A 26,533-nucleotide genomic window follows, 5' to 3' on the forward strand; every position below is an offset into this window, starting at 1 on the left:
CATATAAAGTAAGATTGCTTGTAACATTCTTGTTCTTCTTTGAATAACGTAAGACGTTGCTTTTAGTCGGAGAAAATTTGAATGCCCACTTCTCGCTATATGTCTGACAAATGTTAATAAGGTGTTGCATTCCTTTTTCTGTTGTTGAGGGTAACGCAATGTCGTCGGCTTGAACAGAGCTGCTTACACTGATATCTAGAAGAACGCATCCCAATTTAGAATTTTCAATGTCGCACAAAAGATCGTTTTTGTATACTAAATATAACAGAGCTGATAAGACGCCACCTTGGCGAACGCCTCGTTTTAGTTCAAACCAACGAGCCCACCATTGAACAGTACAGAACTACGCATCTCACTGTATATTTCATCTATGAGCAGCCATAAATCACCGGTAACTCCATATTTATGCAGTTCATAAAACAATGCATCATGCCATACGGAGTCGAAAGCTTTCGTGCTATCTAACAGCACAACTATAACATCGCTGTTACGTTCAATATAATGACGAATCGATTCTTGTAAGTTAAATGAAGCGTGGATACTTGATAATTCCTTTTGGTATGCCATCTGAGATTGATGTGGAAACTTTATGTACAAGGAGTCGAATCGAGGATAAAGAGACTTTTCGAATATCTTAGCAATACAACTTGTTAACGATATACCACGGTACGAATTGGGATCGGTTTTGTTTTTATTTCCACCTTTGAATAACGGTATAATTACACTTGTTTTCCAATCTAGAGGAGTATAACGTGTTTGTATTATTAGGTTCAATAGATTGCATAAGTGGTTTTTGCAATGTTTTACCACCATATTTTATATGCTCATAAGAAACGTTGTCTAAACCTGTAGATTTGTTGTTACATAAACATCTACAAATGTTGAAAATTTCTTCAAACTCAAATGGGTTAATTGGAACTTTGATTTCCTTCTGCGTTTGTCGTATTTTATTCACTTCGAGTTTTACCAAATTTCTGTTTTCTGAATTTGTTAACTTGCTATCGAACTGAAAAAAGGATTCGAAATGGTCCGCCCATGCTTTGCATATTTCACTATCGTTTATATGAGTTATTCCATTGAAATTTAGTTCACGACAAAAAGTTTTCTGTTAACGTCTGCTTTTTAAGACCGACCATACATATCTTTGATCCTTGTCGATAGACTCTTCCATTCTGTTGGCAATGTTCATAATATGTTCGTTGTAAGCTTTATCCATTTCATTTCTGAAAGTCCGTTTTGCATGTTTGTAATCAGCAAAGAACTGATCGCTTCTATCGTGAATTTTCCCGTTCAGTATCCATAAACTGCGCTTATTTAACATTGTTTTGTGTGATAAATCTACGACTTTCGTCCAATCAGGCTTTATATGTTTCAAAAATTGCTTATGTGGGAGTGTTTCCTTGTCAGCTTTTTGAACAGCAACTATAATAGTCTTATAGTATGTTGAATAATCTAAGTAAATCATGCGTTGTGTTTTCTATACGTTTAATCGTTGTGATAGCTAATGCATATAATATAACGTCACACAGTATAGCGTTATGGTAACAACGTTACCATAACGTAATGTTAGTACTTCGCGTATTTTCCGACATTCTGGGGGCCGACAAAAGTGAAATATGTAACGACAATTAAACAAATGTAAAATTCACAATACAGATAAATAATTTAAAATTAATGTCCATCTCAAATAAAATAATCTAGTTCCTTAACCTTGACTGAACACAATTACAGTTTATCTTTTAGTCCATTCATGGATGTTCCTTCTAGCACACACGGTAATTTCAGGCTCAGCTGTAAATTTCTTTCATTATAAGTTTCTGTCCTGTATCTATGTGGCTTCTTGACTCCACCAGTTGAGGGTGTGTTCGTTCGGGCGGTCTTGGTAGATAGTCACTTCCTTGGATGTTTTCCTCAAATGGTCTTCTTTTGGTAACGATCATACCTGAAGGTACATCATCTTGATGGTTATGTTTCTGAGACAACCCTTCTGTGGAATTGCCTTTCTCGTTATCAATAGTTGTGTTCTTGTGTGCGATGACGTTTACAAGAACTGTTGATGGCTGGTTGATGTTTCTATTGATCGGTCCTGATAATAGATATCCGATCTTTGACTGAACAGCGGTGGGTCCGTTTCCTCTAATTACTTTATCCTCGAGAATGTCCTAATAGTGGTCGGCGCCTATGAGAAAGTCAATTACGAAACGTTCTGTACTTTGCATAGAATGTGCAAGTTTAAGTTCTCTAAAGTGTGGCAAGCTCCTTGTAGTCAGGGAAATATTGTTCTTAATTGGGACGGCAATTTCTGGAACAATGAGTGTATTAATATGCACCTTTTCTCCTGTGTCGGTCTGTAGTTGTATTGTTGTAGTGTCTAAGTTACGAACTTTCTGAGATAAATCTCCGAACGCAGACAGTTGAATGCTTACTTTTTCTGTGGGTTTTATTTCTAATTGATCAGCTAGTTTCTGAGTTATAAAAGAACACTGTGCTCCCTCGTCAAATAAGATGTTACATTCTACTTCTTGGTCGTTATATACAACTGGTGCCATTGCTGTTTTCAGGAGAATGTTGTGATTCTGTTGTGATGAATACATTACTCTAGTCTCGTTTGGTGTTTCAACTTTGTTTACTGATGACTGTTGTGTTGTATGCTCCGGTGTCGTACCTGGAATTACCTCTTTGCCTCTACATATGCTAGTAAGATGCATTCCGTTACACTTTTTACATCGTTTAGTAGACTTGCATGCGGCCACTCGGTGTGACCCTAAACAGTTAAAGCATAACTGTTTCTGTTTTACGATTTGATTTCTAGCGTTTGCGTCTGTTACTTCAGAGCACTCCGTCGGATAGTGCTCACCTGAACAGAAAATACATGTACGTGTATTTGTCTTCTGATGTGTGTCTGTGAATTTGCCCTTGTATGAATGTGATTGCGTACCCATGAAAAATGCAGTAGCGTACAATCTGTCTGAATCTGTGACTCCTTCTCCAGCTTCGAGTATGTCGATCTCTTTAGTTATAGATTTGCGTAGATTATCTAATATCAAATTATCTCTTCCGTGTTCTCTTGCAATATTCTTTCTTATGTCAATCGGTAACTTGTCCAAAACTACAGGTACCAAAAGCGAACCATACATCTCTGGTGTTTGACCAAGTGACTTTAATCCTCGTACGTATGATTCTAATCTGTCTCCGTAAGACCTCAAACTGAAAGCATCATTTGTCGGTGCGGGTAAATTCATGAGTGCTTTCATGTAAGCATGTATCAGTTTGCTAGGCTGTCCGAACCGATCTCTGAGAAGGTTGACTGCGGTTTCGTAGTTACCATTTGTCAAAGCGAATCCCTCTACTGTTTGCGCGGCGCTTCCCTCCAGCTGGGCTTTCAGATAATTAAACTTTTGGATTGGCGTTAATGTGTCGTTGTCGTGTATCGATGACTCGAAACAATCCCAAAATGTCTGCCACTTGATAATATCTCCATTAAAATAGGGTAAGTCTAACTTTGGAAGCCTATGGTAATTAGATTTTGAAGATCTCGGTTCTGACGGGACTTGAAACATGACATTCTCTGACGGACGGGTATGCACTGCAGGGGCGTGAATTGAATACTGCTGGTTCATAGAATCTATAGCACATGTGTTCATATTAACTCTAGCTTCGGGTGTGAAATTATATGCGTCAGGGTTAAGTCTGCTCGTTGAAGGACCAACAGTATCATGCGAAATTATATTTGTTTCAAAGGACTTAATGAATTTCCGAATTTGTCTAATTTTGCAATCAAGTTCGTACATATACTCATCTGAGTCGGTGATTTCCTGCTCCAGATTTTCCTCCGATGTCTGTTCCAAAAGTCTGTTATTCAGGTCAATCAATGTTTTCTGTTTCTGCGTGACAGCATCATCAAGGGCTTTCACTTCGTCAACTTCTGTGTCTATTTTTGACTTTAACTCGTTGAATTTCACCAGTAGCTTCGTGACGGCTCCTTTGTGTCCAGCACGAACTGACTTCAGCTTTGAATCCATATATATCCAAAGGTTACGGCACCATTAAATGTTGAATAATCTAAGTAAATCATGCGTTGTGTTTTCTATACGTTTAATCGTTGTGATAGCTAATGCATATAATATAACGTCACACAGTAAAGCGTTATGGTAACAACGTTACCATAACGTAATGTTAGTACTTCGCGTATTTTCCGACATAGTAGAGCTCGATATCCTCTCGTTCGTCGCGTGTAGTAACGGCATTTGAACAGACCATAACAATTGTGAGACTGCAAATGAATAGTCATTAACTGAATTCGTTTCTAACGCTTTGGTCCACGATACTTTGTCAGCCATAACACTTTCGTCTAAGTTGTCACTATCAGCATGACATTGTTCAATTAGTAAAGTACACGCGATAGGCTTGTGATCAGAAACGTTAAAAATGCTTTCGTCTGGGACAAACACATTGTAAATATCTCGTGTATTTTCGTTATTTGTGACTATGTGATCTATCCCTGTTTTAGGACCATCCTCATTTAATAGATTGAAATATACATACCGGACCTTTGGCAAAGTCCTGAACATGTAATGATATACTGTAATTGTCAATAAGGAGACTTTCAAGAAGTTGACTACGACGATCCTGAGTAAACGAATATCGTGGTCCACCAATCTTGCAATTGAAATCACCAAGAATAAACACCGTTCCATGGTTCGAATACGATTTGTATGTGTCCATTAAGTATTCAAGTTCATTGACGAATGCTTCGTTGGGTTGTGTTATTGCTGGTAAGTATATGGACAGAAAAAATATACTAGGTAAATTAGGAAGTTTTTGTTCAATACCACATATCCTATTGTTATCAATTACTAATTCTGTGACATACGGAGATATAGTTTTATAGATCATAATCGCAACACCTCCACGGGCGCTATAGTTATCAAAAGTACCAGGATTATAATTGTATACGCCAGACGCGCGTTTCGTCCACATAAGACTCATCAGTGACGCTCAGATCAAAATAGTTAAAAAGCCAAAACCCATACAAAGTTGAGGAGCATTGATGACCCAACATTCCAAAAAGTTGTATTTTTCAGGGCAGTGTTCATCGGCGCATTTTCCAAATACTAAATAGTTTTGTTTATCGATTGAATTTAGGAAGTGGAATTGTGATTTTCTAAGCCAGTGTTCAGATAAACAAATAACATCAATCTTATTACCATTTAAGAATTCTAGTAGATACGGTACTGCAGACATAATTCCGCGACAGTTCCAACATGCTATGTTTAAAGACATTTATGGATGTTCGGTCTTTGTAGATAGAAAACCTGACCATGAAAGCCATTCTTTTAGAAAAATGCCTTCAGGCCAAAAAGAAGGATCCCTTATTAAGCTTTCACATTGAGCATCGATATCAAGTTGCGCAGAAGCTGTTCTATTCACGCATAGATTCTTCACATGAATTGTGTTTGTCGATACCACCTACGTAGAATCTGGATACACGGTGTTTTTTTTGTTTTAACAAATCCACGAAATTGTCAACGGTTGTGGGATAACACATGGAAGTTGGAAAATGCACTTGTATATTTGTATTTTGTTCATTTCCTGTTATATTGTTGTTGGTGTTCTTGATTTTATTTTCTATTGAAGTAGATGGAGCTGGATTAACAATATTACTTTGTACATGTATGTTTTTGAGTAAAACGGACAGGTCATCTACAACGTACAAAGCAAGAATACTTGATACACCATCTCGCTTCAGATCCTATCATTTTTATATAGCAAAGCTACAGCTTGACTTTATAACATAAACAAAGCACAGTACTAAAAGATGAAATATATGGGTCAAATAAAATATCTATGTAATGAATCACAAAATCAGAGTAGGTGTGTTCGAATAGCTATTTTGTTTTACTACAAGTACTTTACGGCAGTCTTTTATGATTGATGATGAAAATGCATATCTTCGAGGGAAAACAAATGCATTGTTTTTGGCTGCCATTTCTACGATTGCACTTTATATTTGTCATCTTGTGATGTTTTAAAATTTAGTGTCCTTAACCTCAAACATAACGCCCTATAAAATTTAAGTACGATGTATACAAGCTGAAGCCCCGCCTATCTTAATTGCCATGCTTGAGCAAACATTGATACAAGCAAAGCAAGCAAGCCAAACAAAGATTTGTCTTGCTAGCATTAATGTAATAGCTGTAATGTAAATTAAAAAGAGTATAGGCCCAAGGACAGTTCCTTGGGGGGACACCTGATGTTACTGGTGCTGTATTTGATGTTATTCCGTCTATTACCACTGTTTGTGTACGGTCTGATAAGAAAGCCTGAATCCATTTTAGAGTGTTACCTTGAATGCCATAGTATTTTAGTTTGTAGAGTAGACGGTTGTGGGGAACCTTATCAAAGGCCTTGGCAAAATCCATAATAATGAGGTCTGTTTGTATATTTTTGCTGTTGTTGTTATGAAGTTCTTGTATAAATTGAATAAGTTGTGATTCGCATGATCTAGATTTTCGGAAACCATGTTGGAGGTCGTATAGTATGTTATTTGCCTCTAAATAGTTCATGATGTTACTTGTCACTATATGTTCCATCAACTTACAACAAATACAAGTGAGTGAAATTGGTCTATAATTTTCAGCCTTGTATCGTTCACCCTTTTTAAATGCTGGTGCAACAATTGCATGTTTCCAGTCTTTTGGTGTTTTTCCCGATTCCAGAGCTTTGGTAAATATGGTGGTAAGGATAGGTACTATTTGTGCTTTTAGTTCTTTTAATACACGTCCACTGATGCTATCTGGACCACTTGCTTTGTGTGGATTTAGTTTATGTAACAATTTTTCAACACCTGGTGTAGTGATGTTTATTTCTGGCATTTTTGTGTATGGGCTTGGACCCTTATCAGGAATATTAGGTGGTGGTTCCTTTGTAAATACTGACTGAAATTGTTGGTTAAGAATATCTGTTTTTTCAGTAGTGTCTGTAATAAGTACACCGTCTTTTTTCAAAGGTGCAATTCCTGTATTATCATTTCTAGTGCTTTTGATGAACTGAAATAAACGTTTTGTGGTTTTGTGTTTGTGGACTGATGTTGGTCCGGTTCGTTGATTGGTAAATCACAAATAATTTGTTCTATGTAGTTCCAGTATGCCTTCCTTTGTTCTTTTTGTACTGTTTGTTTTAGTTTCTTGTATTTAGAAGGGTTTCTATTTCTGTTTTTATAACACTTATTTTTCTTGTTAATGAGTTTCCTAAGGTTGTTATTTATCCACGGTAGTCTATGCTTGTATGTGAGCATTTTGTGAGGTACATTTGACTCTATTGATTTGAGAAGATCGTTTTTGAAGGTGTTCCGTAGTGTATCTGCATCACTCGAGTCAAACAATTTATTGATGGTATTAAGTGTTGTAGTGAGGTCATTTTTTATGTTGTTCCAGTTTGCCTCTTTATATTTAAGTATTTTTCTTGGTGTTTCTCTTACTCTTTTAAGCCAGGTGTCCATTTCTGCATAAACTATATCGTGATCTGCTGAGCAAATAGGTGGTAAAGTGTTAAGTTTGTTTATACTAGTTGGATTGTTTACAAGAATGATATCTAGTATTCTGTCTTTACGTGTTGGTTTGTCTGTGGCTTGGTGCAAGTAATAATTTGATATTATGTCTAGTAATAGCTGATGCTGTTTAGCATCTGATTTGCCTAATATGAATGCTGGTATTGACCAGTCTATGTGTCCAAGGTTAAAGTCCTCTCCTAACCATATATTTGTGGTTGTTGTATTATCTAGTCTATTTAAGGAGATGTTGAGTTGTTCTAAAGATGTACCTTTATCTGATGGGGGTCTATATTAACTACCAACACAGATCTTTTTTGTACCAGAAATGTTTATTTCTGCCCATACTATTTCGCAATCTGTTTTAAGTTCTACAATTTCAGAACTAATAAACTCTTTGGTGATAGCTGTTAGAACACCACCATGACTTTGATTTTTGTTGTTTGTTGGTCTATCATTTCTGTATACATTGTACAAGTTGCTATGAAAAAAGTCAGTTGATGGTGTTGACTTGTCTAGCCATGTCTCTGTACCTATGATAATGTCTGGTTTACATGAATTGATTATTTCTAGTAGATCAGGTTTTTTATTGCAAAGTGATTGGAAATATACATTGATTACTCTTATTGGTTTTCTTATTTTGGAATTTTGCTTTTTCTGTTGTGAACCCTTGTTGTTTTTATGTACCGGTAATTCTATAGGTGATGATGTTGCATTTGGTACACCTGGGCTGCTCAAGTCTGAGCATTTACTAAGATCAGAATACTGATTTTCTGTATCTATTGAGTATGTGGAGGTAAATAATGATGTTGAAAAATTTGATATACCACATTGTAAGCACTCCCACGAGATGTTGCTTGCATCCATAAATTTATGGAACCAGGCATCACAGCTGTCACAACATACAGCTTTGTGCTTCCAGGTAACTACTTTGTTACAAGTACCACATGGCCATCTAGTACTTCTAGGCACTGTTTTTGTTTCAGTATCGAAGGCATTTGCAAGTAGAATAATGAATAAATATTTATTTACTGGTCTGCATTTATTTACTTTTAATTTCAGACTTGCTAAGTTTGTTATTGAACTGAGTGTTTTCTGATCATGTGTGTGTTCATGCTCCTCTTTTTCAAAGATGGTTTTGAAGTTTGCATGATGGCAGATGAGCAATATAAAGGATGTGATCAGTAAAGTATAGTAAAGTCGCATTTTAATTTTGTACAATAACATATGTTAATCATTAATATATACCTTTGTTCACTTTATCTTCGTATCCTCGGCTACCAAGCAGTACAGGAAATTGAAATAGCCGTGTTAGTATAAAGGAAAAGCAGCAGAGTGTTGTTATTTTGTTCTGAAGATTTTCTTGTTTTGATTTATTTTCTCAACTTCCGTTTTGATCATATGACTTTTATACTTGTCATGTGACCGCCTTTGGCGGCCTTAGAAACAAAAAAAGGTTTGTTTTCTTAAAACTAATAAATACAATGTACATTCACTATGAGTGTTTTGTAAAAGGTTATCTATCAAAAAGGGACAAAAATATTGAGCTATGGACAATTTGAATCTGTAGGAAACCTAAAATATTGGTGAGTATCGGAGCTGTCAAAAATTTACGTCTTTCCTCCACGCATGCGCCCTTAGCCCTTAATACTCGTTCGCATACACAAAGTGCCCGAAAAATGTCTACAACAGATGAAAATAACTAAACACATTCTAGCGAATTTTTTCAGAACTTGTGTCTGAAAGAGACTCTCGTTGCGCATAGAAAGAGAAATTAATACATTGAAAGGCGACTACACTCAGGAAATCGAATATCTTAATAAAACCGTCTCTGTATTAGTACGAGAAAACAAGCAACTATTCAATTCCAACCAGAAAAACAATGACCGGTTACGGAACTTTCAGAATCAAATTTCATCCTTACGAGATAACAACGAAAACCTAGCTAAAACAGTTAACAACATGAGTGTCGTTACACACGAAGCGGAAATGACCTGCAAATCAAATAAATTAGCAATTGAAAAAAGTTCAGGAACTTTCCGAAACAAACTTGATGAATACGAAAACAGCATTCAACAGTTGACGACAGATGTAAACAAAATAAAAAACAGTAAAACTAGACGTTAACGAACTACGTTCAAGCGTGAAATCTGAGTCATGTAGAATTAACCAGCTAAGTGATACACGAGCGCAAGGCGTTGTTAGTCTGAAAACAAAGACAAACATCATGAGTGATAAGCTGAAAGAATTTGACGATGAACTCAAAAAAGTAAATACTGATTGTTGTTCTCACGCGAAGTCAATTAATGATTTGCCAAAGCTTATCATGAACACCGAGAAAAATGTCAAAGTCCTTGACAAGTCTACAAAATCGTACGCAGACATTCTAAAATCTGAATCTGAACAAGTTATAGCTTTAGCTGAAGCATTAGATCTATAATTACAATGTGATTGAATCCGATTTGAGTCAGTCCAAAGAGCCAATTCAAAGCCGTGGTGTAGTGGTTAGCGCATCGGACTACTAACACAAAGGTTCCTGGTTCGATTCCCGTTTGGGATGAAAATTTCAGGAACTCAATTTTCGGCTCTCCCTTGACACCATTTGCGAGTATGGTCTTGAGGAAACGATGATAGTCCGTCGGACGGGGACGATAAATGGCTGACCCGTGTTAAGAGAGAGCCATATCTCTTGCACGTTAAAGACACCCTTGTAGATTTCGAAAAAGAGTAGGCTAATGCCGCTACAAGGCAGCACTCGCACCCGCAAAGTGGAAAGGGATTAATATAAGTTGTAAAACTTGTTTCCCAATCCACTATAAATAAATATGTTTAAACTAAAACCAATTCAAAGGAATTCTATTAATGAACATTCCAATTCTCTAGTTGACTCACACACAAAACACGTCAGATCCTCTGATTTTACGAATTTTCCGTTTTAGTCAAAGACATACATGTACAAAGTAATATTGTTAATCCAGCTCCGTCTACTTCAATAGAAAATAAAATCAAGAACACCAACAACAATATAACAGGAAATGAACAAAATACAAATATACAAGTGCATTTTCCAACTTCCATGTGTTATCCCACAACCGTTGACAATTTCGTGGATTTGTTAAAAAAAAAAACCAAGACACCGTGTATCCAGATTCTACGTAGGTGGTATCGACAAACACAATTCATGTGAAGAATCTATGCGTGAATATCTCGCTGCAAGAGGTGTTAATGTAACACATTTAAGATATTTCGATAAACAAAATCGACGAACAGCTTCTGCGCATCTTAATATCGATGCTCAATGTGAAAGCTTAATACGGGATCCTTCTTTTTGGCCTGAAGGCATTTTTCTAAAAGAATGGCTTCCATGGTCAGGTTTTCTATCTACAAAGACCGAACATCCATAAATGTCTTTAAACATAGCATGTTGGAACTGTCGCGGAATTATGTCTGCAGTACCGTATCTACTAGAATTCTTAAATGGTAATAAGATTGATGTTATTTGTTTATCTGAACACTGGCTGAGAAAATCACAATTCCACTTCCTTAATTCAATCGATAAACAAAACTATTTAGTATTTGGAAAATGCGCCGATGAACACTGCCCTGAAAAATACAACTTTTTGGAATTTTGGGTCCTCAATGCTCCTCAACTTTGTATGGGTTTTGGCTTTTTAACTATTTTGATCTGAGCGTCACTGATGAGTCTTATGTGGACGAAACGCGCGTCTGGCGTATAAAATTATAATCCTGGTACTTTTGATAACTATAGCGCCCGTGGAGGTGTTGCGATTATGATCTCTAAAACTATATCTCCGTATGTCACAGAATTAGTAATTGATAGCAATAGGATATGTGGTATTGAACAAACACTTCCTAATTTACCTAGTATATTTTTTCTGTCCATATACTTACCAGCAATAACACAACCCAACGAAGCATTCGTCAATAAACTTGAATACTTAATGGACACATACAAATCGTATTCGAACCATGGAACGGTGTATATTCTTGGTGATTTCAATTGCAAGATTGGTGGACCACGATATTCGTTTACTCAGGATCGTCGTAGTCAACTTCTTGAAAGTCTCCTTATTGACAATAACAGTATATCATTACATGTTTAGGATTTGCCAAAGGTCCGGTATGTACATTTCAATCTATTAAATGAGGATGGTCCTAAAACAGGGATAGATCACATAGTCACAAATAACGAAAATACACGAGATATTTACAATGTGTTTGTCCCAGACGAAAGCATTTTTAACGTTTCTGATCACAAGCCTATCGCGTGTACTTTACTAATTGAACAATGTCATGCTGATAGTGACAACTTATACGAAAGTGGTATGGCTGACTAAGTATCGTGGACCAAAGCGTTAGAAACGAATTCAGTTAATGACTATTCATTTGCAGTCTCACAATTTTTATGGTCTGTTCAAATGCCGTTACTACCAGCGACGAAAGAAGATATCGAGCTCTACTATAAGACTATTATAGTTGCTGTTCAAAAAGCTGACAAGGAAACACTCCCACATAAGCAATTTGTGAAACATATAAAGCCTTATTGGACGAAAGTCGTAGATCTATCACACAAAACAATGTTAAATAAGCGCAGTTTATGGATACTGAACGGGAAAATTCACGATAGAAGCGATCAGTTCTTTGCTGATTACAAACATGCAAAACGGACTTTCAGAAATGAAATGGATAAAGCTTACAACGAACATATTATGAACATTGCCAACAGAATGGAAGAGTCTATCGACAATGATCAAGATATGTATGGTCGGTCTTAAAAAGCAGACGTAAACAGAAAACTTTTTGTCGTGAACTAAATTTCAATGGAATAACTCATATAAACGATAGTGAAATATGCAAAGCATGGGCGGACCATTTCGAATCCTTTTTTCAGTTCGATAGCAAGTTAACAAATTCAGAAAACAGAAATTTGGTAAAATTCGAAGTGAATAAAATACGACAAACGCAGAAGGAAATCAAAGTTCCAATTAACCCATTTGAGTTTGAAGAAATTTTCAACATTTGTAAATGTTTATATAACAACAAATCTACAGGTTTAGACAACGTTTCATATGAGCATATAAAATATGGTGGTAAAACATTGCAAAAACACTTATGCAATCTATTCAACCTAATAATACAAACACGTTATACTCCTCTAGATTGGAAAACAAGTGTAATTATACCGTTATTCAAAGGTGGAAATAAAAACAAAACCGATCCCAATTCGTACCGTCGTATATCGTTAACAAGTTGTATTGCTAAGATATTCGAAAAGTGTCTTTATCCTCGATTCGACTCCTTGCACATTAAGTTTCCACATCAATCTCAGATGGCATACCAAAAGGAATTATCAAGTATCCACGCTTCATTTAACCTACAAGAACCGATTCGTCATTATATTGAACGTAACAGCGATTTTATAGTTGTGCTGTTAGATAGCACGAAAGCTTTCGACACCGTATGGCATGATGCATTGTTATATAAACTGCATAAATATGGAGTTACCGGTGATTTATGGCTGCTAATAGATGAAATATACAGTGAGATGCGTAGTTCTGTACTGTTCAATGGTAGACTCGTTGGTTTGAACTAAAACGAGGCGTTCGCCAAGGTGGCGTCTTATCAGCTCTGTTATATTTAGTATACATAAACGATCTTTTGTGCGACATTGAAAATTCTAAATTGGGATGCGTTCTTCTAGATATCAGTGTAAGCAGCTCTGTTCAAGCCGACGACATTGCGTTACTCTCAACAACAAAAAAAGGAATGCAACACCTTATTAACATTTGTCAGACATTTAGCGAGAAGTGGGCATTCAATTTTTCTCCGACTAAAAGCAACGTCTTACGTTATTCAAAGAAGAACAAGAATGTTACAAGCAATCTTACTTTGTATGATGACATCGTACCACTCGTGACGTCTGCCAAACATGTCGGTATTCTTATGAACTGTAAATTTAGATCAATGGACCAGACGTTGAATGCTTGTAGAGTGTTGCGATCAACTGCTCTTTCAGTTCTAAATTCTGGAATTCATCCATCAATTTTAAACCCTTTGACGTGTTCCAAGATAATACTTCAAATATGTTACAGCAAAGCTCTATATGGTTGTGAGTTATGGAACAATTTGACTCAAACAGAACTTACGATGTTAGAAAGATCTCACAGATTTGTGTGTAAAATTATTAAAGGACTTCCAAAACGAACCCGTTCTGACAAATGTACAAGTCTTCTAGGTTGGTTTTCAGTTGAAAGCATTATCAACAGATGTAAACTTGGTAGACTATGTAGGTTAAAGTCTTCTGCGTTACCGAAACGAAGAATGATAAGCAGACTTATGGAATTCAAACATAAATGTGTTCCAGAACAACTTGGTTTTATACCTGACAACATAAAGCAGCCGAAAAATATAACATTACAGATTATATTGTTAATTTTGCAAATACTGGTTCTTTCCCATCAAAAAAACTTTGGTCAGTTATTGTAAATCAGAATATAAATGCAAGTGAAGAAACATGGTGGTCTTACCGAATTTCATGCGATAATGACTTTTATATGTTTAGACGTATTCATTCTGCAATCAAACCGCATAAAGCATGGACAATTGCGAAACAGTTTCCGGAACTTCGTGCTTCCGCCAAGTATGTATTGACTTATGTTCTATAGTACGTTATGAAGATGAACATTTACTTTGTGACAAATGTGGAAAGTTCTTCTTGAATATCGTTGAACACTCACTAGTATCCTGTGATTTTATTCAAGACAAAAGAGATGATCTATGGCAAGACATTATTAACATTAATCCCATTCAGTTCAGTGTTTTTATGGACAGTCTTTCGGCACATTAATTCACAACAACAATTCCCTCTTGCAATACGTCATATAAATTATAAAAATGAAGAATTAACTTTTTTCTCTAAGACTTGTGTTCGTCACGTTGAAAAAATCTGCAGAGATTTCTACAATCGGTAGAAGATGTGTCCGTTATCGATATTATAGACCATAGACAGTGCTCATTTTTCTTATATTAACTTTAAACAGTGACTTTAATTCTTTGCATTTTGTAATTTTCTGATTTATATATTTCATGTACACCAAATCTCTATAATAGAGGAAATAAAGTTATATATAGTGACTATGTTCTCGATCCTTACTCTCTATAATAGAGGAAATAAAGTTATATATAGTGACTATGTTCTCGATCCTTACTCAAATGTTTTTGACATGTCAAAAACTCTCGGGTAGAAAGTCAGATCGATAACGAGAAAGGTAGACTATCCCAAACATTCTTGTCGATTGAGTCAGACCAGTCTCCCGATCACGTAATTTGGCTTCATCGGGCTTGATCGAGTTGATCTGATTGGCAGTGTGAACCTAGCTTAAATAATTGCACGTTCACTTTTCAAGGACAGTTAAAATACTACAAAAAATATACCCTGATTTATTTTTGAAAGACTAAAATGAATAAATCCAGCAGTTATTTATTTATGGAAAGGTATTTTAATCATTTGTTTGATTCATTTGATATTAAATTTTTAACACATGTTTTTTCTCAAACCACTTTTATTCTATATGCTAATGGTATACATTGCATATGTCCTATACATACATGCATGAAATACTTGCAACTGTGCATCTGATTCAGATGACTAAACACTACATAAGGAGTCTGTAATTCAGTGGTTGTCGTTTGTTTATGTGTTACATAATTGTTTTTGTTCATTTTTAGCTCACATGGCCCAAATGGCCAAGTGAGATTTTCCCATCACTTTGCGTCCGTCGTCCGTCGTCCAGCGTCGTTAACTTTTACAAAAATCTTCTCCTCTGAAACAACTGGGTCAAATTAAACCAAACTTGGCCACACTCATCATTGGGGTATCTAGTTTAAAAAATGTGTCCGATGACCCGGCCAACCAACCAAAATGGCCGCCATGACTAAAAAAAGAACATATATCTATCTGCCCTGTAATTTTCAATTGAATCGGACAACCCGTTGTTGGGTTGCTGCCCCTAAATTGGTAATTTTAAGGAAATTTTACTGTTTTTGGTTATTATCTTGAATATTATCATAGATAAAGATAAACTGTAAATAGCAATAATGTTCAGCAAAGTAAGATTTACAAATAAGTCAACATGAACGAAATGGTCAATTGACCCCCTAAGGAGTTATTGTCCTTTATAGTCATGATAGTCAATTTTTAACAATTTTCATAAAATTTGTAAATTTTTACTAACATTTTCCACTGAAACTACTGGGCCAAGTTCATTATAGTTAGAGATAATTGTAAGCAGCAAGAATGTTCAGTAAAGTAAGATTAAACACATCACCATCAACAAAACACAATTGTGTCATGAATCCATCTGCTTCCTTTGTTTAATATTCACATAGACCAATGTGAGCAACACATGCTCTTTAGAGCCTCTATTTTCTTTTTTATATAAATAAGGCCGTTAAATTTCTCGTTTGAATTGTTTTACATTGTCATTTCTGGGCCTTTTATAGCTGACTATCCGGTATGAGCTTTGCTCATTGTTAAAGGTCGTACGGTGACATATAGTTCATAATTTCTGTGTCAATTTGGTCACTTGTTGAGAGTTGTCTCATTGGCAATCATATCACATCTTCTTTTTAATAATTAAACTAAGAACTAGTTGACCATCAGTGGCATCATACGATTTCTTGTTTTATGAAAGCTAAACATAAGCATTTCCTGTCAACTAAGGACCACGTGATGTTGCGTGTTTTACTAGAAATGCCGTACTGAATCTCATTTAAGAATTGAATGCTTCTTTTTGTAAATTTATTGGGTGGTAAAAGCGTTGACCGAAGTACATTTTGTAAAAATGTACGCACGGTCAACGCTTTTACAACCCTATAAAGTTTCAAAAAGAAGTATTCAATACTTATAATTACATTTTTTTAGCTAAAATCATGAAAACACGATTTTTATCCAGTTTTATTTAATTCACCTGTGCACTTTTTTGTGGGACCTCGTGTCATCATGCATGATAAATGTTATTGTCTGATGCAATTGTTTACGGAATAACATGTTAGCCAATCAGAATAACGTATTATAATGAAACTTACATCTAATGTAATTATTCGATGATATATAGACAATAACTGTTTAGTGTCTTTAAATATCAGCTGTATTTGTATGAGGCTAGGAAACAAGGTGTATGCGAGCTTTTAGCGAGCTACAACACCTGTTTCGAGCCGAGTACAAATACAGCTGATATTTAAAGACACTACACAGTTATTGTCTTTATCCTGCAATTAATTCTGTTTATTGTTTGTGTTTTGAAAGACACAAAAACTAACTTATTTAGCCTTTATTTTCGATTTGTGAACCCTTGAGGCCAGCGTAGTAATATCAAAATCACACATTACGCTGGAGACGGGTTCGCAAAAAAAGAATCTCGAATGATCAACAATAATACATCGCTCAAGATGAATAATTATCTATTTTAACATAACAACTATTTTCAATAGTAAAAACAAATAACAAAACATTGTCCAATTTGAAACAGAAGTGCACGAGTTGTCCTACGCTTCAGACTTGACATGGAATTTCACTTAACATGCATGCTGAAATTGACATGGTTGACTTTTGTAACATAATCATACACATTCAAGTTTTGAAATCGACAATTGTCATCTTCATTGGAATGCAACTGGAATACACATTCTGAGGTCACACAGGTTCAAACAATACTCAGTCCGGCAGGGGGTAGTATATAGTATACAGATACAGCATAGCGATATCTGTAGGGCTGTATCGGTATAGTAGGACACCCAATTGCAGGATAAAAACAGTTACATTTTTGTTAAGGGGCCAGCACCCCGAGACAGGGTTTGCTCGCTGTGTTGAAGACCCATTCTAAGTCCTGGCATGTTTTCTGCTCTTTGGTCGGGTTGTATTCTCTTTGACATTTTCCCCGTTTTCATTCCCAATTTTATTGAAGGTCCTTTATCATTTGGCTTGAAATATGTTATTTTAGAGGAATTTTTCTCTGTTAACATAATCTGATGTTATTGACCCATAGATTGATTTATGATTACCATACTTATGACTGGAAATGTTATTAGATGCCTATATTGCTGGTAACTTTTGTACAAACGTGATAAAGCTGAAGGGGGGGGGGGGGGGGGCTAGAGGGGGTCTCATCCCGATTTCCCGGTTTTAATATCAAGAAATCCCGAAATCCCGGATATATTTTGTTAAAAACCCCGATCCCGATAAATTTGTTCCACAATTTTAAAGTTTAAAGTTTCAATGCTTACGATTTAAACGTCTCTGGTATGCTTGATATTCAAAGTCTTTCAGCGTAACAAGACAATAACAATCAAAACCAAGGAGTAAACAAAGACTCACCAAACCAAAGGACATTTACATCAACAGATATGAATAATAAATAAGAAATAACATGAATTCCACTAAAATAGGGAGTGAATTCAGGTGCTCAGTAAGGGTAAGCACCCGTCGTGTTATTTCTTTGTTCAGTTCGGAATTGATAGAAGATTATTATGACTCAGGAAGAATATCAGATATGATTTCTGACACACTTTAGTCATAATGGCCAATCAGCTTAGTGAGGCGACCGTAAAATTTCTTGAGTGATGACCTTAATTTGATTGATTCATAGTCGCCTGTCTAAGCAACTTTTGAGAAAGCTGCGGTATTCCTCGTTCAACAAAATCAACTTACTTTGAGCTAGCTCTAGAGTAACGTATCATATATGCATATGCTGGTGCCGCTGGGATGTTACTATACAGAAATGGAAAGGTGACTATAGGAAAATTAAAATCATCGCGTTTGTCATAAATTTTGGTATTCAACCTACCGCGCATCAGTAGTCATTTCGAGAAAAAGGTCTAAATATGAAGCAGATTTATCTGTGTTGGTAGTATCTTCAATTTCAAATTCACTTGGATATATTATTATTTTGGCAGAGATATCCTCGTCGGTATATCCTCGTCGGTATATTTTTTCCCTTACTCTATATGATTTTTTTTACAAAGTATTAAGCTGAATAGTCCAAGATATTTAAAACGTCTACTGCCCTTATTGTTAAAGAAACACAAGCTGACGAGTTCTTTCAGTCGAGCTTTAAGTTTAGTATTTGGAATAGTGGCAACAAAGAGTTGAACACTTAAAGGTTTTAATGTTGGTACAATGTTTTAATGATTGAGATTGTAAATTCACAAATAACTCTATATGACGTTTCGGAATATTTCTGTAGTCCTTCTTTGACTGCAGTGAGTATGGCAGTAATAACTTTAGAAAGGGTTTAAGTGGAACACTTAGAAGAACCTGCAATATACCTTTCCTTATAAGTATTCTTGTAAACTTAGGAATATAAGGATAGATCATAGAAGATCCTGGTATTCATTCTTTGGATTAACACCAAAGGAGATTAGAACCGATTTGTGGTTTTCCAGGATCTCCTGCTTCGTAAGCGTACTTAAGTGTATATGTAAGATTTCCAAGTGTGACATTTATCCCCAGTTCCTTCATCAGGCAGTCAATGTATTGTTTCTTGCAAACAAAAACAAAAGTGTATGAGTGTTTGTCAGCTAGAACAACAACATATTTGTCATGGAGACAAGACAGTTCCTCTTTGACCCGAGGGTCTTTAAAGATGGAAGGAGCTTTTGTACTAATAAACCCTTTAAAAGCTTACCTACTCTTATCTGAATCAATGACCTCACTAATTTTACCCACTGCGAAAGATTGTCAACCTCAACCTTTTCTCTTTATGCCCAGTCTTTTGCACAATCCTCAAAAGAATCCATTATAAGTTTGAAGTTCTGCTTCCAATTGATTGGCTGTGGCTCTCTGTATTTCGAACCCTTGGACAAAAGTTGTCTCAACTTGTAGTTATTGACTATGTTTAGGTCTCCAGAAATACGAATATATGTATTATCAATATAAACGTGACGTCAAGCTGCATATAAGCATTTTTGTTCTCGTAAATCTTCAGTAGCCAGTCAGAAAAATGGACAAATTCTAGTTCAAGTCAATACAAGAACCTATAGGATAAGCACTGGGATCGTTTTGTAACGGAGAGAAATTTGAATTTTTTGAGTCACAATTCGGAAAACCACTGAACCAAGTTACAGACACAAACAAAACTACAAATGTCACTTATGAGATTTCCAACTTAACCATGCTTAAGTAGTCGAAACGATTTACATTATGAAATAATAAAAAAAAAACCAGATGCACGGTAAGACACTTGTTAGAATATATGACCGTACTTAGGGCATATGTAGTTACACAACTGATTACCAACAAGAAGCTGATCGACCGACACTGGGAAAATTTAGAAAAGAAGAAAGATAAGCTTATTTTATGTAGAAAACATTTTTTTTAAATAAAAAAATCATGATAGTCCGTGACTTGAACAATTTTGTTAAATTTTTTTTTCTCTGATCTGGATCTACTCTGTTTCCAGATGAATTCTGATTGAAGTATAATGAAAATGGCATTTTTGTCTGTCCATGGTACAGTTTTTTGTCAATCCCGTTATATTTCAACATACAAATCCCGATTTCCCGTGGCTAAAAACGTGGATTTCCCGTATCACGATATTTTTCTATCCCGAATTCCCGATCTTTAAACAAGGCAATCCCAGTTTCCCGATGCTAAAAAAGGCCGATCCCGGCGTCCCGAAAATGGTCTCGCCCCCCTCAAAGCTCTACAGACTTCTGGAGTGTAAACAAGAATACAATTTAAAAGTAGTAATGTTAAAATAGTATGAATATTACAAATGAACAATAGAATACAGAAAAATAAAACAAAATGAAATGAAATGAAATGAAATAAAATGAGGTGGAAGGCCTCTTTTAAAAAATATAATTACCAATGGAAGAAGTAAGACTTTTTGTCTATCCGGCCTTTGTGTTAAATTCCTAATTATTTATCTGGTCGGGAATGCTATCTAAAACACTTATTTCTTCTGCAAAAAGGGGTGTCAGACACATTTTTTTTTTATCATACTGCTTTTATTACATTATGAATGTCTGGTTCCGTTCGATTCCGTTAAATACCAATTCCTCAGAGCAATTAGTACTTTGCGGAACGGAACGGAACGGAATAATAAATTAAAAAGTTTAAATCAGATTCAACTTGATTACTGTTTCTAATCCTCGTCGGCACGAGAGGTGGAAGGCCTCTTTTTAAAAATATAATTACCAATGGAAGGAGTAAGACTTTTTGTCTAAGCTGCCTTTGTTTTAAATTCTTAATTATTTATCAGGTCGGGAATGCTATCTAAAACACTTATTTCTCTTGCAAAAAGGGGTGTCAGACACATTTTTATTTATTATACTGCTTTTATTACATTATAAATGTCTGTTTCCGTTCGATTCCGTTAAATACCAATTCCTCAGAGCAATTGGTACTTTGCGGAACGGAACGGAACGGAATAATAAATTTAAAAAGTTAAAATCAGAACCAATGTTTCTAATCATCGTCGGAAAGGACGACGTGAGGTCAGTCTAGATATCATAATGCATGACTTGCAAATGCGTTAATTTCATGATAATTTATCAGGACAATCCGACATATATAATTCATCTACAGAATAGTTCCCGATGTTATACATTATTACACATTTCACCTGTGAAGATGAGATTAAGTATATAATGCCCCTTTGGATACCTTAAATGAAATTCTGTTCCGTTCCGTTCCGTTCCGTAAAGTACCAATAGCCCAATTAGGTAAATCATATTTGATAATCTGTAAGGTTAAAGAAAGGATTGTAATCAGAGACCTCATTATGAGTTAAGGGTGACAGCTAGGTTTTGAATGACTACCCCCCCCCCCTTTCCCCTCCTTTTGTCAAAATCAAAGATTTTATATACAATTTTGAAAACAGGATTTAATCATTGAATGATATTCTCAATAAAAGCCTTATGGGCAAGCTTTATCATTTCTTTTGAAAAAAAAAATGACTATAGATTCAGGGGACAAAAATTTCATACTCAAAATGATTTTTTTTCCCCACATACTAACACACCATTTTTTTGTCAAAATTATTACTTCAAAGCATGATTGGTCCCTAAAACTTCGAAAAATAAAGGTACTTTAAGGTATAATCAATTCTTTATTACATTTTTTGAACGTTAAAAAAAAATCCTACCGTCTTCCGCAAAAACTCTCCATGAGAAATCGCTTTTTCTCAAATAACATGCTTCAAAAATAATTTTTACCTGTATTTATATTAATATTGTTTTATATTATCGTCATGCAATATCCTTTCAAGTCAAAATAAGTTGTTCAATAAATGATAATAAGTATAACCAACCGTCGTGATTCCCGTGCGTAATAAGAGTGATGACCTAAGCAATTTTAAAGTCATTTTTTTTCCTGGAGTTATCTACCCTTAGGAGGTCGTTTTCTGAAGTAGCTACTGTTGGACAGGTGAACAAATCACAGGTAGGTAAGTAAAAGTGTTATCAGATCTTCGGTGCTTTGCTTTTGCGCCAATTGGCATTTCATTTGCGCCAAAAAAATCTTTCATTTGCGCCACAAACCATATTTCATTTGCGCCAATAATTCAAGTAAATACAGGTAAATAGAATAAATAAATGATTTTTTCATAAAACACTTTTAATAATAAAGACAGTTTTTGTTTGCATAATTAAATATATAAAGAAATCAGTTACAAACAAAAGGTATTTTAAAACTTCTTTAAACATAGGTCTGTTCTATAAACAGAGTAAAAATTCAGTACATCGTTCCTGCAGAAGGTGCAAAAATTAACTAAGTAGTGAAAACGATTGAGAAGCTCCCCTCATATAATCAATGTTGTGAGTAGTATTGATGTAAATGGACAATAGATGGACAATAGACACCTGTAAACAATAGGTGATTTAACAGGTTTAAACTGTGTAACTGAGTGGACCGTATCAAATGAAACTCGGGTGTTTGTTTATTTTGCTATCTTCTGCAGACTGGAAAAAAATGCACATCAAAATGCAGGTAAGTTTTTCATTTTCTGAAACGTAGACTTCATATAACTTTTATATATCTAGTTCCTGCCATGCCTTAAAACTTTCCTAAATGTACCAGTTTGTCTGTACTCATAGTAGTTTTTGAGGTGTAAACACGGCCATATTTTTCAATTCCTTATGATGAACCTTAATGGGAATAGAACAACCTCATTTTTTTCTATAACTGCATCAGTTTTTTTCTTTTAAAATGAAATAAATGAATGTCGCGGACTTCATAAGGTATGCCCGTGCCTTGTGCAGGGTACCTTTGTAGTTTTAACATTTTCTTAAATAAAATAAATTATTTTCGCGGACTTCATAAGGTATGCCTGTGCCTTGTGCAGGGTACCTTTAAAGTTTTAAAATTTCTTACAGCTAATTTCCAAAAGCATGTAGAGCAAGACTTTAGTTAGCTTCCTTGCTTTGTTTTAAAAATCTATTTTCTGAAGATTGCGTGTACTTTTATTAATTATGAACGCCATAAACCTTAATTATTGTATGCTGTTACACTTATTTAAGCAAAAAAACACATATAACACCATAAAAAATCTTGTTCTCGGGATATATAATCTTGTTTTCGGGATATTATGTTGTTCTCGTAGTTCTCGGGAAATCGTGGTACCCCATTTGTAAGCATAATACATTATAGTAAGGTTATAATTCTGTCCATATTAGTTAACGTTGTTATTCTGGCTTTGCAATTTTTATGATACACTTAAAACGATTTTTAATATGATGCATATAATAAGCTATATACCGTATGTGTGATCATAAAAAATACAGACTTATTTCCTCTATATGTCTATATGACCTGACAACGTCCATCTATACACCTAAAAAATGTAAATATTTCATAATTCAAACCTCAGTTTTGTAAGTATGAACATTCATCCAGGTGAAATACTGTAGAAACAAATCTTATTCACTATACAACAATGAATATTTTACTTTTCTGGTACCTGTATTACCTGTGAAATGGCGCAAATGAAGTTTTTTTATTTGACGCAAATGACATATAACCTTGTGGCGCAAATGAAAGATTGGATTTTTTAAAAATTGGCGCAAATGAAATGCGCCCCAGATCTTGCTACTTCTTATATTTACATATTTTGTCAAACTGTATCAACGTAAGGTACATGTAATGTCGCCTTTGATATAAAATACAAACAATAATTTGATCCCTTGTGTTGCTTGTTTTGTCTACATGTTTTCTAGTCTCTCTGATTGTTGTCCTTCCTCGAGAAAATACCAGCTGCTAACTAGTTGTGACTTATAACATGTAAAATGAACTATAACTTGTATGTGATAAAGTTACAGTGGAGATCACTTCTAACCTCTCATTAGAACTGTCAGAATAATCTGTCATAGAACTGTTCTAACCTGTCCTAGAACAGTTCTAGCTAGAACAGTTCTTCCCTAGAACTGTTCTAGGTAGAACTGTCAGGATCAGTTCTAGGTAGAACTGACTAAATCAGTTCTAGGTAGAACTGTCAGGATCAGTTCTAGGGTAGAACTGTCTAAAACTGTTCTAGGTAGAAGTGACCAAATCAGTTCTAACCGTAGAACTGTCAGCAGAACTGACCAAATCAGTCAGGACTGAAGAACAGTTCTAAATGACGTCACTGCAGAAAGGGCACTTTAGAATTTAGAAGAAACTTTACAATTTAGAAGAAAAATCAGTTTCAATTACTTTACGATATATAATAGCAGATTTTGCTAAATTATTTTACTGATCAAAAGTTACATGTACAAATATCGAAGTGGATAGGAGGTTATCCAACTAATCGGAGAAACATTTTTATAAGATTGCAAATGAAACAACATTGTTTACGTTTCTTCGTTCCCCGTATTTAACAATTTCTTCGTAAATAACTCTGCATTTATATTCAAGGAAATTTAATCTTAATTTATCTTGTTTGCCTTGGATTTACATTCATGATTTAGGATTCTGTTTTGACAAAATAATGTTCATACGAAAATTGTACAGTGGATGAATTATGGGATGAATGAAAACAGTGTTGTTAAACGTAAAAAAACTGTGTACATTTGCATTATCTCGTTGCCACACTTATCGGATATCCATAACGATTATGAATAATATCTGGGAGGCTGGAACGTCAGAAAAATATACTTGATCTGAACATGAATGAAATATTTGCCACTGGACGTTAGGCTACAAACAAAACCAATCATTGCGGTCCTTCTTCAAATTATATTAACAGTATGTCAGTATAGTATTCCAAGAAGAGAACTTCTTATACATGTACTTTTCATTTTAAAATAAAGTATATGAATCAGTCATGTTTAGAAAAAGTGGGTTTCATCTTCATTATCGATACAGAGAGGAAATAATGGCGCTTTAAATTGATGTGGATAAAATTTGGTGTCCTAGGTCTTTAACATACAATATTTGTCCTGACATAGAAATATTATTGGTTAACAATGAGGCCATACTCGTATGTATTTACATGATAAAGAATATATATAAAAAAAGAAGATGTGGTATGATTGCCAATGAGACAACTATCCACAAAAGACCAAAATGACACAAACATTAACAACTATAGGTCACCGTACGGCCTTCAACAATGAGCATACTGCATAGTCAGCTATAAAAGGCCCCGATAAGACAATGTAAAACAATTCAAACGAGAAAACTAACGGCCTTATTTATGTAAAAAAATGAACGAAAAACAAGTATGTAACACATAAACAAACATCAACCACCGAATTACAGGCTCCTGACTTGGGACAGGCACATACACATATAATGTGGCAGGGTTAATCTATGTTCAGTTTTGGTTGATGCGGTCAAATAATTTTGTTATTAAAACGACTCGGTCTGATAAATCAAAACTACTGAAATTTGTTAACAATTCAATATTTTGAATAAAAAGAGGACATGCTGTCATTTGAATTATACAATGTTACATAAGTCAGTCATAGGTATGAAAACTAGCTGATGTGTGTTTCTGATGCGATATTTTGAATAAAAGTAGGAAATACTTTCAATCGATGCAATTTTTTTTTTTGTGGTTCTTGATTTCCAATATTGCAGTTATTTATAAACTACAGTCCCTCTTGACCTAAAATTATAACTGAAGTAATGTGCAACTATATAGATTTGCATAAAAATAGCAAATATAGTCAGTTTTAGTTGATGCGGTCAAAAGATTTGATTACACGACTCAGTCTGAAGTATGAAAACTACTGATATTTGTTTACGATTCAATACTTTGAATAAAAAGAGGTCCTGCTGGCACTATAAATTCATGCAAACAAAATTTTGAGGTCATTCTTTTCCAATATTGCTGTAATTTGTATATTACAGTCCCTCTTGACCTAAAATTATAACTGAATAACTGTGCAGCTATATAGATTTGCAGAAAGAAAGAGCAAATAAGGTCAGTTTAGATTGATGTGGTCAAAAGATTTTATTACACGACTCAGTCTGAAGTATGAAAACTAGTAATATTTGTTTACGATTCAATACTTTGAATAAAAAGAGGTCATGCTGGCACTGTAAATTCATGCGAACAAAATTTTGAGGTCATTTTTTTCCAATATTGCTGTAACTTGTATCTTACAGTCCCTCTTGACCTAAAATTATAACTGAATTACTGTGTAACTATATAGATTTGCATAAAAAATAGCAAATATGGTCAGTTTTGGTTGATGCGGTCAAAAGATGTTATTACACGACTCAGTCTGAAGTATGAAAACTACTGATATTTGTTTAAGATTCTATACTTTGAATAAAAAGAGGTCATGCTGGCACTATAAATTCATGCAAACAAAATTTTGAGGTGATTGTTTTCCAATATTGCTGTAACTTGTATCTTACAGTCCCTCTTGACCTAAAATTATAACCGAATTACTGTGCAGCTATATAGATTTGCAGAAAGAAAGAGCATTAATTAAGTCAGTTTAGATTGATGCGGTCAAAAGATTTTTTATAACAGG

The 26,533-nt window shown here is 34.9% G+C and overlaps 1 protein-coding gene and 1 long non-coding RNA gene across 2 annotated transcripts in view; one reads left to right on the forward strand and one right to left on the reverse strand.

The window, feature by feature from the left end:
- Positions 1-21,315, reverse strand: part of LOC139528346 (uncharacterized) — a 41,960-nt gene extending 20,645 nt beyond the window's left edge. The window contains exon 1 of the long non-coding RNA XR_011665573.1: positions 21,237-21,315. This is a non-coding gene — a long non-coding RNA (uncharacterized lncRNA). The remainder of the gene's footprint in view (positions 1-21,236) is intronic.
- Positions 1-26,533, forward strand: part of LOC139528498 (uncharacterized) — a 403,824-nt gene that overhangs the window by 88,272 nt on the left and 289,019 nt on the right. The window lies entirely within an intron of this gene.

The sequence above is a fragment of the Mytilus edulis genome, chromosome 1 (assembly GCF_963676685.1).
Source record: "Mytilus edulis chromosome 1, xbMytEdul2.2, whole genome shotgun sequence".
In the NCBI taxonomy this organism is placed as follows: domain Eukaryota; kingdom Metazoa; phylum Mollusca; class Bivalvia; order Mytilida; family Mytilidae; genus Mytilus; species Mytilus edulis.